Consider the following 14,479-nt stretch of genomic DNA (forward strand, 5'->3'; position numbering starts at 1 on the left):
CTTCTCAGATGTGCACATTGAAAGGCAAGAGGCAACAAGCACAAGTTGCAGTACTGAAAAACTCTGCTTGAATGTAAGGAATTTGTATGCTGAAGTACAGAACAGGCAGAGAGAGGCTGAGTGATATCCATCCTAGGAAGTATTAAAAAATTAGCTGGACAAAACCCTTGGCAATCTGCTGTCAGTTTGGAATTAGCCCTGCCTTTTGCAGGCTAACTTTCAATCTGAATCATTCTGTAGTGTTTATGTGTGAAAGCAGCCCTGCTCTGGGCTTTCTGCCTGTTAAAACTGAGCAAGAATCCTCTATTTTGCTATGCAGTGAATTAAAACCACAGTGTGAATCAGTGACATCCACTGTAGGGCTTTGCCCATGCTGTAGCGAGTGCCTGGGGAAGCAGTGCTGCCTTCCTGCCAGTGTAGCTGCCTAAGCACTAGAGCTACCTGTAAGCCCATAGGGACCCCTTGGCCACAAAAGTCCATATTATCAGCTTCCCAAGGAGAAGCAGGGTCAAGAAATTTCAGGTCTGACACAAGGGTTGGGTTGATGCGAGAAGCATGTAACCAAGCCCCTTCAAGGCATTTATGTAGGTTCAGTGCCTCAGGACAGGGAAGGGAGTTTGCAGTAACCAGCACTCATTGATGGAGCTTCTTCCTCTGTAGAGTGAGTGCATTCATGAGGAAGAAAGATCTTCAAATGTCTCAGTTCCTGCAGGGGCTCACAGGGAGAGAGCAGAGTCAATTCTTCTCCTTCCTTGGAGGGTTCATTTTGAGAGCCTTTTGCTCTTATTGCTGGAAAATCCAATTAAAATACAATGTCTGGCTGAACTTGGTATCTTCATCCCAAAAGCATAATGAGCTCTTTGCATTTTGTGTGCATCTCAGTTAATGAGTTCTCCCCTTTTATACGGAAGCTCTAAAGACAGATTTTTATTATCTATGTCATTATTATTAAGAAAGGAAGAGTCTGAATACAGTACCTCTCAGACATCCTGCCCATGCCAAGGGCTGCCAAAGCATGTAGAGTGAGATTACAGCTTCCTATTTCATTGCTGAAGTGGCTCTATTAATAACAGGGCTCAACAAAAATTGCCAGCAGAAGAACTGCTTATTAAGCATGGAAATGTATATTAAAAAAATCCCAGTAACTAAAAGATTTATTTATTTATTAAGCCTAATGTTTTTTAGGTCCAAAAGGAACAGATTACTGTAAGGATTTTTTAGACAACTTTTCTACTGTGATAACTGTTTCTATTCCCTGCCCCCCACCTTTTATTTTATTTTTTAATTTTTAGATCAAAGACATGCAAAGCCAAGGTCTGAAAACTGAATTTCAGTTGATGCTGATTTATTTTCTGAGCTGGACAAATTAACCACAAGAGATCATAGACTGAAGGGAAAATTATACAGACATATTTTCATAGGATTTGGAGTTAAAGAGAGCTTGCGATTCTGACTCGTGCACTTGTATTACACATTCCCACATTTCAGCCAGTTTTCCTAAATGTTGGACAGAGCAGCATGTTTTGGCTAAGCAGAAGTCCCAGTGATAACTCTAGTTGGGAAGGCGTTGCCAGGCAGCCATCTTCAGTAGTTTGTTTCAGCAGTTAATCAATGTGACTGCTAAACATAAGTCATGAAATATGTGCCGTGTTTCCTGTTTGATGGCTGGAAGCTGAAGCCAAATAAATTCAGTTCTCGTTTTGCCTTTTTCATTAAATTAGAGGGTGTTTCAGTACCAGAGATTTCCTCTTTGTGGAGGTGGCTTAGTAAGTGAGTCCATCTATTTTTGAAAAATGGGACAGCTCAAAAGCCTTTGGTCTGTCTCACAGTAAGATTCTCAGATTATTTGCATTGTACATTTTCTGCCCTATTCCCTTCTTTCAAATTCCTTTCCCAAAGGGAGGGATCCAGCACTGTACACAGCACTTTGTGGGGAAAAAAAAAAAATTTAACATAGAAAGAAAACAACAAACTCAATGTCTGTGCACTATTTGTTCTTCCACGTTTGGATACTGCATTTGTCCTTGCTCCACAGTGCAGGAGAATGCAGGCTGAGTTCTTCCTGCACCTTGCAGGGCCACTGCTCCTCACTGTACTGATTTACCATCTGTAAGCAGTCTGCAGTCTTTGTTCCTTGTCTTATTATTTGTGTAGCTCTGCATGCACAGATCCTTGGTCTGATTCGGCCCAGGCAGCTCTATTAAAGCAGTTTATAATCATAAAAAAATCAAATGGCAACACTGTCCAAAGCGTGTCTCATTAATTTTGTGGCATGTAATCTTAGTTTAAATGTGTCTCTATTTTCAAAGGGAAACTTTTCACCACTGTTGCGGCCAATTTTAACTTTCAGTTTAACAGATGTTACTGTATGTCCTTGTGTTTTGAAAGCTTCTGCATTCCTTTTAAAATGCTTTACATATGTTTATAACTCATTCCTAGACTACAGATGGCTTTGCCCTACTTCATGTGAATTATTTTTCTTTAGCATCTTATTCTCTGCTCAACTTAGATATCAGCCTTGAGGTTTCTGGCTTTAGTGCCACAGGAAAAACCAATCCTTTTGGCAAAAAGATTGTTCTGCATCTACCCAGTCCCTGCTGTAAAGCCCCAGAAATTAGAAAAAAAGCTTAACATATGGAATCCAACACTGTTCCTGAACACTTTCAAAAAAGTTGAATGTAGTAAACATAGCTATCTTTGACTTTACTAAGGAAAAAATTAATTACCACCCCAAACACCAGACACAGTTGATATACTTTCAAATAACTGAAATTTAGCTTTAAAATACAGACTACGTGGATGTCAGAGGAAGTTAGTAATTAAGAATTGTTCACGACTATGTTAACTCAGAATAGTTTCTGCTATGAGGTAACTTTTGTGAACTCTGATAATCAAAAGAAGAATACCTTATCTAACAATTATCCACAATGTAACAATTATCTGGTATGAAGTAAAAGAAATGTATGTCTCCAATCTGATGTGAAATTCATATGTATCTTCAAATAATATGTTTCCCAAAGTGAGATCCATGATTAAATTAAAGACGTTCGGATGCACCAATTTCTCTAATCATTGTCTTTCACTTTCTTCTTACTGCTAGGGTGAGATTTCAACATTGTTTTAGGGTAAAAAAAAACACACCCTGTATTATATTGGAATTGCTGCAAAGTTTATGTAGGTCAAATAATCTCTTTGAAGATATCTTTATTTTGAGCAACCCTAGAACTCATTTACACTGCTTTATCTGTGAAAAAAGGATTTGGAGTAGCTACTTGCATCTTGCACAGCTTTTATAGTAGGGAGAAGAGTAATTATTGTGAATGTCAGACCTAGTGGTTTTGTCTCCTTTCCCATCTGTATTTATACCAGTGCCCTGCACTAGGAATAAGTCATTGCCTCCTGAATATAAGGTCAGGGACTAAGAGCACAGTGGATCCAGTTGCCATGCTACAGGTTGTTAGCTCCCTGTTTTGCTCTGTGAATAGCAAATTATATTTTCCAAGAGTTAGTTTTCAGTGTGGATTCTTGAAGGGAGAGCGTGATGATGAAGGGCAAGAGAAAAAAACAAAGCACTAAAGGCTGTGCTTATGGGTTCCTGAGTTCGTCCTTTTGGGACTCAAAGTACACATGCTCATCTGAACTCAAAAGTGTAGAGCTCTACATGCTTTAGGATTGGCCTTGGTACGTGTCAATGCTGTGCCACCACAAGCCCTGTATGGATTTTTCCCCATAGTCAGAAAAGGGAGCCTCCTTACTGCACCGCACAACAGCCAGATTCCCTAGGGGAAGTTTTCACTTCAATTTCAGTAGGTAGAGCCTAAAAACCTCTAATGAGGAATAGGAAAGAAAGAAGTAAAGAAAGAAGGGGTAAAAAATTGTGGGAAAGAAAGAAAGAATGGGAAAGGTAGATGCACGTCTGCCTCTCTCTTACCCTTAATCTTCTCAGTGTTGTATTGCCTGTTTGGTGAATTTTGAGTTTTCAATTGTATAAGGCTGTCAGGTCACGTTGGACTTAGTGTTTGAAAGCCAAACATTCTAAAGGAGCTGGAGGATCATGTGGCTATTCTTTCAGCCAAGTTTCCCTCAGATCTTTAAGCAGCTGTTTCAGAAATGCATGCTTGCTTCAGACCTTCTGGAGACTGGGAGGGCACAGTGTTTATTGGGATTCACAGAATGACTTGCTAATGAATCTTTGGTGCAATGAGCTTTCTGCAGAGGAACATACAGTCTTATGTGAATGCCTAGGAACATAAGCACTCATCAGAGGAGGTTTGGTTAATATAATCAGCATGCAGAGCCCACTTTCATTGCCTGTATTGGTAAAACATAGTTTGGTGTACTCTCATGTACAGTGCAAATATTTTGCTGAGAAAATGCAGTAAGTATTGCTACTGTAATGCACTTCCCAGTGCTGTCTGCCTCAGAATCTCAAAATAATTTACAGCTTTGCTGAGGGGATTCTACTTGGTAAGTGTTATTTAGAAGGCAAGGCCCACTTTTGCCATGAGACAAGCTGAGAGTGAAGTGGGAAACAGTAATCTTGACTCTCATCTCCAGTTTGGTGGCGCTTCCTAGGCTTTGGCTTCACTCCCAAATGCTTAAAGCAATCCTTATTTGCTGGAACAGTGAATTTGCTTTATCACTTTGGAGATTCTCTTGCTTCTTCTTTTTAAGGTGGTAGGAAAGCTTTGCTTCTATGCTGTAATCAAATTATCTTCTTCCTAGGGATACATAAGTAAAATCATTCATGACCAAATTTCCACCAACATGAAAAGAGTGTCTGCCATGGGTGAAGGAGGAGGAAGCAATGTGCTACCTGTAGAGCAGTTCCAGAGAATGGAAATGAAACAGCATTCCTGTTGCTAGACCTTCCCTCGTGCTGTGGGCCTGAGGGGCTGCTCTGCCGTCCCTCCCTTCTTGCATTTCCCTTCTTTGTGCCCCTGGGAACATCTTGCCAGCATGGAATGTGCAGTTTCTCTGTAATTTTAATCTTGTGGCCCTGGGGTGCAATGCGTAGTCTTTTCTTCAGAGTCATGGAGCCAGACACCTTCTATCTGTAACCAAATGTATCTTGCAAGCTCAGCATTTTCAGCCTGTCTTATATCTTAGAAGGGCTGGATGTGAAGTCGAGTGAAGACAGTGGAAGGACTCTCACTACCCTCCATGTATTTTGGTTAAAGTCCCGAGGCTCACATTCCATACATTTTAGCTTGGATTTGGATTTTCATAAGCTTTTGCACTCCAGAAAGCTGCCAGCTTCACAAATCTACCTCTCACTGTGTGTGCTTTCAGCCTCTTGGTTTTGTAAGAAAGTTTTAAGCTGAGAGAGAAATTAATGAATTTGTCTGGACTGTAACATGAACCATGCAATCAACAGCATGGACACACTAGTTTTCATTGATGATGCCGTACTCCCTTTGAATCTAAGAAGTAGAAATGTATATAAAAGCAGGCTCATTTGCAATACAAGGCAGTTAAAAAAAAGTGTATGGCAGTAGGGTACTAATGGAGTGCCCAAATTCCAGAAAAGTAAGTTGTGTTTTTGTTTTCATCCTTGCTTATTCAGATTGGTTGATTTTTAATTAGTACCACAGGTTATTAAAATATTCCAAACTGAAACTTATTAGCTTAGTTACGTCTGGCCCTACTCTGCTGAAATGAAAGAAAAACTGAATCAAATCCCTTTGGCTATCTGGAAAGAAAAATAAGTACTAGTGTTACTAATGATGTTTGAAATCAGAACATCTATGCCCATTTACAATGGTCAGTCTGGCTCCTAGAATGCATTGCTGTTTCTGTCTGTCTCACACTGAGGCACTGTGGTGACAGTTCTGAATAGAGCCATGAAATCACATAGCATAAATATGCACATAAATATCCTTCCCCTACAAATTACTTGTACAAAGTCAACAAAATCTCCAATTTTTGACCAATGTACAAGGAAATGAATACACTCAAAATACTTAACAAACTCCCTTAATATCCCTTCTTGGTTTAATTATCTTGGATTTATTATGGCCAGTGTCAACAAATAATGGGTTGGTTATTTTCACCTGCAGTGAAGTAAAAAAACAGTGTATAAATATTTACATTCATTTTGAAAAATATGATCATACCCAGCATGCTGCTTTGTTGGTCATTGAAATATGTGTGCTAAAGAACACTGCATAAACAAACTGCACACTAATAGATGCTAGGATGAAAAGAGAAGCTAGAGCTGTGTCTTTATCACTGCTACCTCCATTTAAACTTCAGTTCTGTAGGAAAAAAGTTGTATTTTATTCTGCTTTGCTGCATATTCAAAATAAAAGAGAAACCAGCAGTACCATGAACTCTGCTCTTCTGCACCTGTTGGTATTATCTTTTTCCATGGCACAGCTGCCAAGTCATATGGATGCTCTAATTCCTTTGTTCAAAGAGACTCCTTATCATCATCTTTTCTACGAAGTAAATTTAGGCTAACAGCGGACATGAGAAATGTGACATGAACACTTATTTCCTATCGGTATTCTAACTGCTGCAGCAATTCCAAGCACTTGCTTGTTTATCAAGTTAGACACAAGAAAGATTGACACTGTGGGAATAACAACTACCTAGACATGTCATTCTGGGTGCAATAACGCATTTTTCTGCACTTCGTTTTAGGGAGCCTGGTCTTCAGCTTGAAAGTCATTTGTTAAGAACTTCTAACATTTATTAGCAGAATATGGGCTAATAGAATAATAAAAATAAAAAATGGCCTTTGATGCTTGTATTCCTTCTCAGCTTAGTGATTTTTTTTTTTTTTTAAACACAGCTGAAAATAACCAGGCTTGTTTGAATTTCAAAATACAGTATCAATTAATCAACCTCTTCCTACTGGTTGCTTGCTATTAGAAAATTGTATAAGTAATTTTCAAATTTCAGAATACTCTTCTCCAACAGCCATTCTGCCTCTCCTGCGGTCTCCCTGTGCTGCTTTTCCTTCCAACAGTTGGCGAGGCCCAAACCCTAGTGGGGCCGTGGAGCCAGATGTTATTCACCTCCACCTCAGTAGTTGCCCACAGCTGCTCTTCAGGGTGATCTGAGAACATGAGACTCTGGTGCTTTCCCATGAATATATAACGATCACTTATAAAAGTGCCAAAGAGAAGTACTACACTCTTAAAAGCCCTCTAGCAAGGCTGTAGTGCTGGAGTTTTCCTCATCAGTGTCAATCATTTCACCTTCTTATGCAGAGGTGCCGTGAAAGGCCTTCGGCATCCCAGCAGGCTATTTAGCTTTCTTGAGACATGGTATTTGCTATTGATGTCATTTTTGAGAGAACACAGAAACACTACACTGATGGCATAAAAAAAGCTTGCAGAGCTCAAGGAGGGAAGAAATCCCTCTCTGCATTTGAATTGTTATAGCAAAGATACTGCTTTTCCTTTCAAGCCTGCTTAGTTTCTCAGCATCTCTTAATCAAAGCAAAGAACATATGCGGAATGATTTTCAGTTACATTTTGCTAGTCTCTTCTAGGATCTCTTCTCTTCCCTAGAAGACCAAGCCCTAATAAATAAATAAATAAATAAATAAATCTGAATATTATATCGTTTTCCTTCTGATACAGCCTCCTTTTAACATAGTACTTTGAGTTTTCAGACACATAAGCTTACATGGCAGTGATGTTGCTGCTATTTTGGCTCCAGTGAGGGTGTCTCACAGCCCTTGTGTACTGACAACAAAACTATTGTGCTTGAACGGATCAAGTTGTCCAGTGGCTTGTATTAATACTGACACTCATTTTTCTTTTCCTTTTCCTTTTACTTGTTTAGATAAACATCAAGAAGCCTGCTTTAATAACTGTGCTGTTTCAGAGATGTGACAGCATTAAATCTTCAAATGGCTGAGACTCCATATTGGTCTTAGTAACTGTACAAAGTTGCTTCATGGTACAGGTTTCTTGTTTCCAGTGACTGCACTCCATGACACAAACCTTGTGATACTTGGTGAGAATCATCTCATTTAAACTGAGATATCTTTCTAGTATGCAACTCCTTTACTCCCACATGCCTTGGCAGTCAGCAGGAGGTGCAGACATTTCTGGAGCACAATGCACTTACCCTGCCTCAAGTGCTCAGTCTCAGGTGAGCCTGGTGGTCTGTTCCTCTCTCACTCCATGGGCTGTGTGAGGATCTAGGGCATAAACTGGGGACTTAACCTTACAAACCTAACTGTAGCTTAGTTCTCTATAGCTCTTTTCAGAAAGAGTGGTGATGCAGTGGCACAGGCTGCCCAGGGGGATGGTGGAGTCACCATCTCTAAAGGAGTTCAAGAACTGTGTGGATGTGCCACTGAGGGACGTGGTAAGTGGGCATGGTGAGGATGGATTGGAGTTGGGCTAGATGATCTTAGTGGTCTTTTCTAGCCTTAGTTATTCTATAACTCTATGATCTTATAAGACGCTTTAAAAGTCAGCCTACTGACTTGAACAGACTTTAAATCAACCACTTAGGCAAATGAAATAGGAAAGAAAAAAGGAAATTACTATTTTAGCTAGGATTTTCTTCCTTTCTTCCTTCCTTTCTTCCTTTCCTTTTTTCCTTTTTTCCTTTCTTTCTTTCAAGCAGCTGTCCTGTTTTATTGTCATTCTACCTGCAGTACTCCCTGTTCCTAAAGACCAAACTGATAGCTCTTCACTTAGATTATTCCTTCAGCAAGGGCTCTTGCAAAAACTCTCTCCAGACTCACTTCTTAGACTAAGCAGTGAGCAAGAGCAGAGCATTGTCATAAAGATGTTCAGGGACCTTTTTTTTTTTTTCTTAAAAAAACAAAACAAAAACAAAAACAAACCTCCCAAACCCAAACCACAACAACTAACTTTGAGGAATATCTTTTTTCATAGAGTGGTACTTACATGGGGAACTGAAACTCTCAAACAGGGTGGTCAGTTGCTGTCTGGACAGTTATGGGAATCCCTGTGTCAATGTCATCATCAGCTTGATGGAATGAGAAGCCATAAACTGTATTTTTTTTTTCTTCTTTTCCCCAGTTCTTAATCCAACTGCCCACTGCTATTGATGACCTCAAGATAGATACAAAACATTTCCTTCCTCACCTGTGTACAAAAGCCCTATGAGACCATTCCTGTCTATGCAGAAATTCTGCCTCCTAGCTATTTATAGATGTTTTATCCAGATGAATCCCACAGCAGGAACTATCCTAGTGTGGCTAGGGATTTTAAAACGTCTGCTCTTTTTTCATTCGGGGGAAATCCCGTTTCTGGCAGGCGGTGAGGCTGCCAGCAGGGGTCAGCGTCTGCCCGTGTACGTGCCGTGCTTTTCCTCCTCGCTTCTCAGCTCCTTTTCTTCACCAGCCCTAGAGCTTAGCGCTTTCTTGAGATGCAATTGGACATTTTCCTTCCTCAAAGGAGCTCCGACCTGGGCTGCTTGCTTTTGCTGCCCGGAGTTGCACTGTCTGTGAGACTTACTTTAAAAAGAAGACTAGAACAAATCTTTTTTTCCTTTTGCCTGGTGGCCTGCAAGTGGTTTCTCTACAAAGTCTTCGTCTCATAGCTTGCAGATGGTTTCCCCATTGAGCTAGTTCAATCAGCCCTATACAATAAGCTTCCCCTGTAGCTAGCCTCCCCACCATGACAATCCTCATGACCAGCCCGGGTCAGCACCAAACCCTGTCAGCAGCCACACCCAGAACCCACATAGCTTCACTCACTGCTTCCCTCATTCTGTGAGGTCTAAGAAGCAATTTGTCAGAGCTCTTGTTGAGCTGGGAAGTCAGTAAGAGCCATAATCTACCATGGGCTGCTTCCCACCAGCAAGAAGCCACCAGTTGGCAGCCGCCATCTTGCAGCAACCTCTCTGTATTTCAGCAGTGAAATGGAAGGGTTTCTGATGAATTCCTGTGAGGTACCATGGCTGGAGCCTTTCCTCCCTTCCTGGAAACCTTTGTTTCCATTCTTGATTGCCAGCATAAAATGCAAGGCCACAACAAATGATTCTGTGCTGCCTCAGCTCCAGCAGATCTGGCTGTTCAGTGCTTGGGTCAGAAAAGTACCATACTCTCAGACAGACATGCTCCTCCTGACTAAGGAGCATGCAACTTACTGTAAACTGTGAAATTCTGCTAGTTTGTAACAGTGATATTTTAAACACTTTACAAGCTGATGGGAGAGAATATAAGGTAGCTGGGCTGTAGTGATTTGCCCTGTCTGGAAGCAACCAGCTGGAACAGCTTACCTTGTAATAATTTGAAACAATTTCTTGTTGGTCAGGCCCTATTGGAGAGAGCGTCTTATAGCACATCATCCCACTTCCACCTGCTAAAATAGCCCAAATCAATACCTTGGGCCAAGAATTCATGATGAATGCAAATAGGGAAACTTACATGTCTTAGATGCAAGTCTCAGGCAGTCTTGTTTTTGCATCTGGGGCATAATGGTGGCTGTAAGAGGTCATGCTGATAATAGTTTAACCACATAATTCCCCTCTTGCTACTGATGGTCAGAAAAAAAGGAAGAGCCCAAAAACATGGAAAGGAAAGAAACCACATTCGTTTGTGGCCTGCCCTGCACCCAAATCTTCCCACTTGGTCGTGCAAAGGAGGGCTGCTCCATGCAGCATTATTCTGTGCAGCTCTTAGCACCACTTAATGGGATAATGGGGATCCCATATGTAGGAGAGGCAGGGTTTTTAGAGAAAACATCACTGAAATATATTGTCAAATAATGGATGTCAAAGTAAGCTGCTACACCCTGTATGCCCAAACCAGTATTGTACTTTCTACAGTTAGAAACACTGTCTATTTATAAGAGAAAACCAACCAATTTAGAAACACTGAGAATTCTTGCTTGCAAATTGCAGTGTTAGACACCCCAGCACCTTTCCTCAATTTAAATAAATATAAATAAACATGTTTTGGCAGTCGTTATGTGGGAGTGCATGTATGTGTTGTGTCTGTTTTATAGGCTGCAGCTCTAGAGATGAGTTTTCCCGAGTTCTTGGCCAGTGATATGCATGGCAATAGCTCTGCAGGGATCAACCTGCTACGGGAAGATTTCTGGGGTTTAATGCTGAAATTCTGATCTGTTTCTGTGGGCCACAGTCTGAAAGCTGCTCTTCTCCTCCTTGCTGCTGAGACAATTTTTAGGTGTGTTTACCTCAGGCAGCCAGTATAGTATCATTTGTCTGACTTGTGGGGAAGCTGTCATGAAATGTATACCTGGAGGGAAATGCATATACAGAAATGTGCCTTGGTGGTGCATCTGCCTTTGTGAACTCTCAATGTAAGCACTGCATGAGCTTCCTTTCAGCAGTACCTCTGGCCTCTGCAGTGCTCCTTGTGCAGGGCAGGCTGAAAGAGGAGTCAGTAGGATAGAAGTTTATTTAGGCTCAGATGATGCAGAGAGCCTTCTCAGGTGGACAAGATTTGGCTTTAATTAGTCTTGGGTGAGATGCTCCCCCGCAGACATGAACAGTGGGGGATGAATGTGAATATTGTTAAAAAAAAGGCTAGGCAGGTATAGAGGTATACCATGTTAGCAGCATCACAAAGTTCTTCTCCCAGTAGTTATTTTCTTAAGCTTGGGTTTCTGTCTGGTAATTCAGAGGTGACTAAGTGTAAAAGTAATATTTTTTTAATGTCTTTTCCAGTCTTAGTGGGAAAAAGGTCTTGAGGCATGGTGAGATATGCAAGACAAAAAATATAGTGTTTATGGATATTATCTCAAGATGTCGTATTTTGTAGACTCATGGGCTCTAAGATTAAATTCTACTTCATTTTTGTTTTCAGAGATGCTATGCTGTGATTATTGATTCTCAGGAATATAGTGGTTTAAATGATGATATATTACTAGCTACATCATTTGCCACTAGCATTTTGTTTTGCAACTAAAAGCAGGTTACAGAAATTCTCTTATATAAAACATTTTAGATAACCTGTTCATCTTATTAGCAACTGAAAACATAAAGAAAAAACAAATTATTTGCAAGTATTCTAAAAACAGATGTTCAACTGCTTGGGCTGGGATGAAAGGGATGAAAAGGGATGAGAAATATTGCTTAAATATTGTATTAGCCCTTTCACAGTCAAACTCCAGATATCAATTTCTAGCTGTGGCTATAAAACCTTTGGTAGTGCATGGCTCCAGACAGATGAACACAAAATGAACTTTCCTTGATCAAAATATCTCGTCACCTTCTCAAGATAACATCTCACCTATGTCTTCTTGCTGATGGCAATAACGTAGATAAGAAAAATGAAGAAAAAATAAAAGTGAAGAAAAGTTCTGTAACTACAGGGAATTGTAGTCATTTGAGAATTTCTTGAATGGTAAATGCACTGATGTCTCAGAAGCTTAGATACCATGGTGATAGTTGCCTTAGCAATGTTTTAGCTACGTAGGTAGTCACAATCAAACCTGTCTCTAGTGGCAAAATGATGCTGTATTATTTTATTTTTTGCAAAGCTTTTTTGAATGTACAGTAATGTGGTTTATGATTTTATACTCAGGCATCAGATTTTCTTTCAAGCTTCTTGTCCTTGGCATTCTTTTATTTTTCACTGGTGTTAATTCTTAAAATAAATGTCTTTCATGTTATAGCTCTGTACTTATAAGAGCCTAACTGATTTAGTCCTTACTCACCTCAGGATATATCTATCTCACACTTTTAGGGGGAGACATGATCAATTTTAGATTTTGTGTTCATGTTGAAAAAGCTAGTACAGCTGAAGCTCATGTTTCCACAGCCTGATTTCACTTTAAAGCCTGTGTATTTTCACAGCAGGTGTTCAGACAAACCAAATGTTATGAAAAAATGTAACGAGTAAGCAGATATCTTAGTTTTGACTTACAGAGTGTCTTGATAAAACCAGTATGTAAATCCATTCGGTGAGACTGAAGATGAGAAATTGTCTTTTCCATTTGCAGTTGGAAGTACTTGCATTCCAAAGTTATCTAAAAGTTATCTGCTAGAGTGAAAGGCAGGTTGTGATTTTAGTGTGGGCTGCAAATGGTAGAGCCACAGGCTACCAGAGGTGGCATAAGGGTGTTGGTGGCTGGTGTTGGCCTCTACAAGCTGTGAGTTGGCTCTCCCAACACTGCCAGCCATTGGTCTCAAGGTACAATGCAGAGAGTGTAGCTCTCCAAGCTTCTCACTCAAGACTATGTGTTGGTTCACAAAAACTCAGTGCTTTGCAGACTGTGAAGATGCCTTGGATCAGCTCAGTGGTGATGCATCTGATGCTACACCAGCCGTACTTGTGCTGTTTATACTGAGTGACAGATGTAACAATAACTAGAGGAAAACCAAGAACAAGTAATCAAAGGCTTATTTGTGTTAATGCTAATGAAGGGAAGAATCAAATTAGTCAAACTACTTATCAGGACAGATGAAGAAGATTATTATGTGAGAGCTAAGGATGCTGGGAGTAGAAAAACAAAGAAATGCGGTGCTAGAGAAAGAAATGCCACCTGGGGAAATTCTTATTGTGGTTTGCTTTGCAAGCCTGCCTTTGCTTGTAGCCGAGATCTATGTTTCTAGTGGTATGTATTTTGGCCTTTCCTTTCAGGAGCCTCAGTCACCTTTTAGTCTGTATGACCAGGAGAGCCCAAAGCTGCACAAATCCATGATTAGCTTTTTGTTATTTCCATATCCAGTGATTTCTCCTGCTGAGCCTGTTCCCTAATATGGTGCTGTTTCTGCTCCATGGCCCAGCGCATCTATCTTCCTGTCCTTTGCTGAGGTCTCCAGAGGAAGGAGTGGGGATGTGCTCCAAAATGGCTGTCTTCCCTTGCTGTGGGGATGCACGAAGCTGACAAACCTGTGTCCCAGGCTGTTGCTGTCCTCAGTGTGGCTTTGTCACTTTGCAATCGAACAGCCCATAATTACATCCCTCAGCGTGCGTTCAAGAAGGGCTGCTCTCTAATGTGGTCTCTGTGTCTGATTTGGGCACTTTGTGATATTCTGAAGTGCTTTTTTTGTAACTTTTCACACTGAATTGTAATGATTAGAGTATAAAAGCTTTTCGACTGTTATGCACAAAGTTTTATTATAATCATTGTTAATAATCATATAATAGAACCTAATTTTCATCAAGGTTATATTCACATTTCGTAAGTGCAATTGGCAGCTGGTAAAATGGAATGCTGTCTCCGTAAACCTCAAGAATCCCATCTGCTTAACAAGGGGCTGCTGGCTGTGGTACCACTTCAGAGCAGCAGTGACTTTATGTAGGCTGGGAAGACAGTGCAGGATCACTGCTGTGGGCAGGGGAGGAGCTGGTTGAGTTGGTGAAATGCTGTTATGACAACCCCAGAAGATGTTATGCAATGGGAGATTTTCTGAGCCTGGGGCCTCTGAACGGTTCCCTGTTGGTCCCAGGCCTGCTTCTGGGTGTCAGACAGCAGGCCAGTAACTTGGCTGCACCCTGCAGGAGCTTGGGTCTTATCAGATTGGCCAAAATTTCGTTCTCAGTCCCACTTTCCTAGTGCTAAGAGGT

This window comes from Meleagris gallopavo, chromosome 1, assembly GCF_905368555.1.
Source record: "Meleagris gallopavo chromosome 1, MGAL_WU_HG_1.1, whole genome shotgun sequence".
NCBI classification, from domain to species: Eukaryota; Metazoa; Chordata; class Aves; order Galliformes; family Phasianidae; genus Meleagris; species Meleagris gallopavo.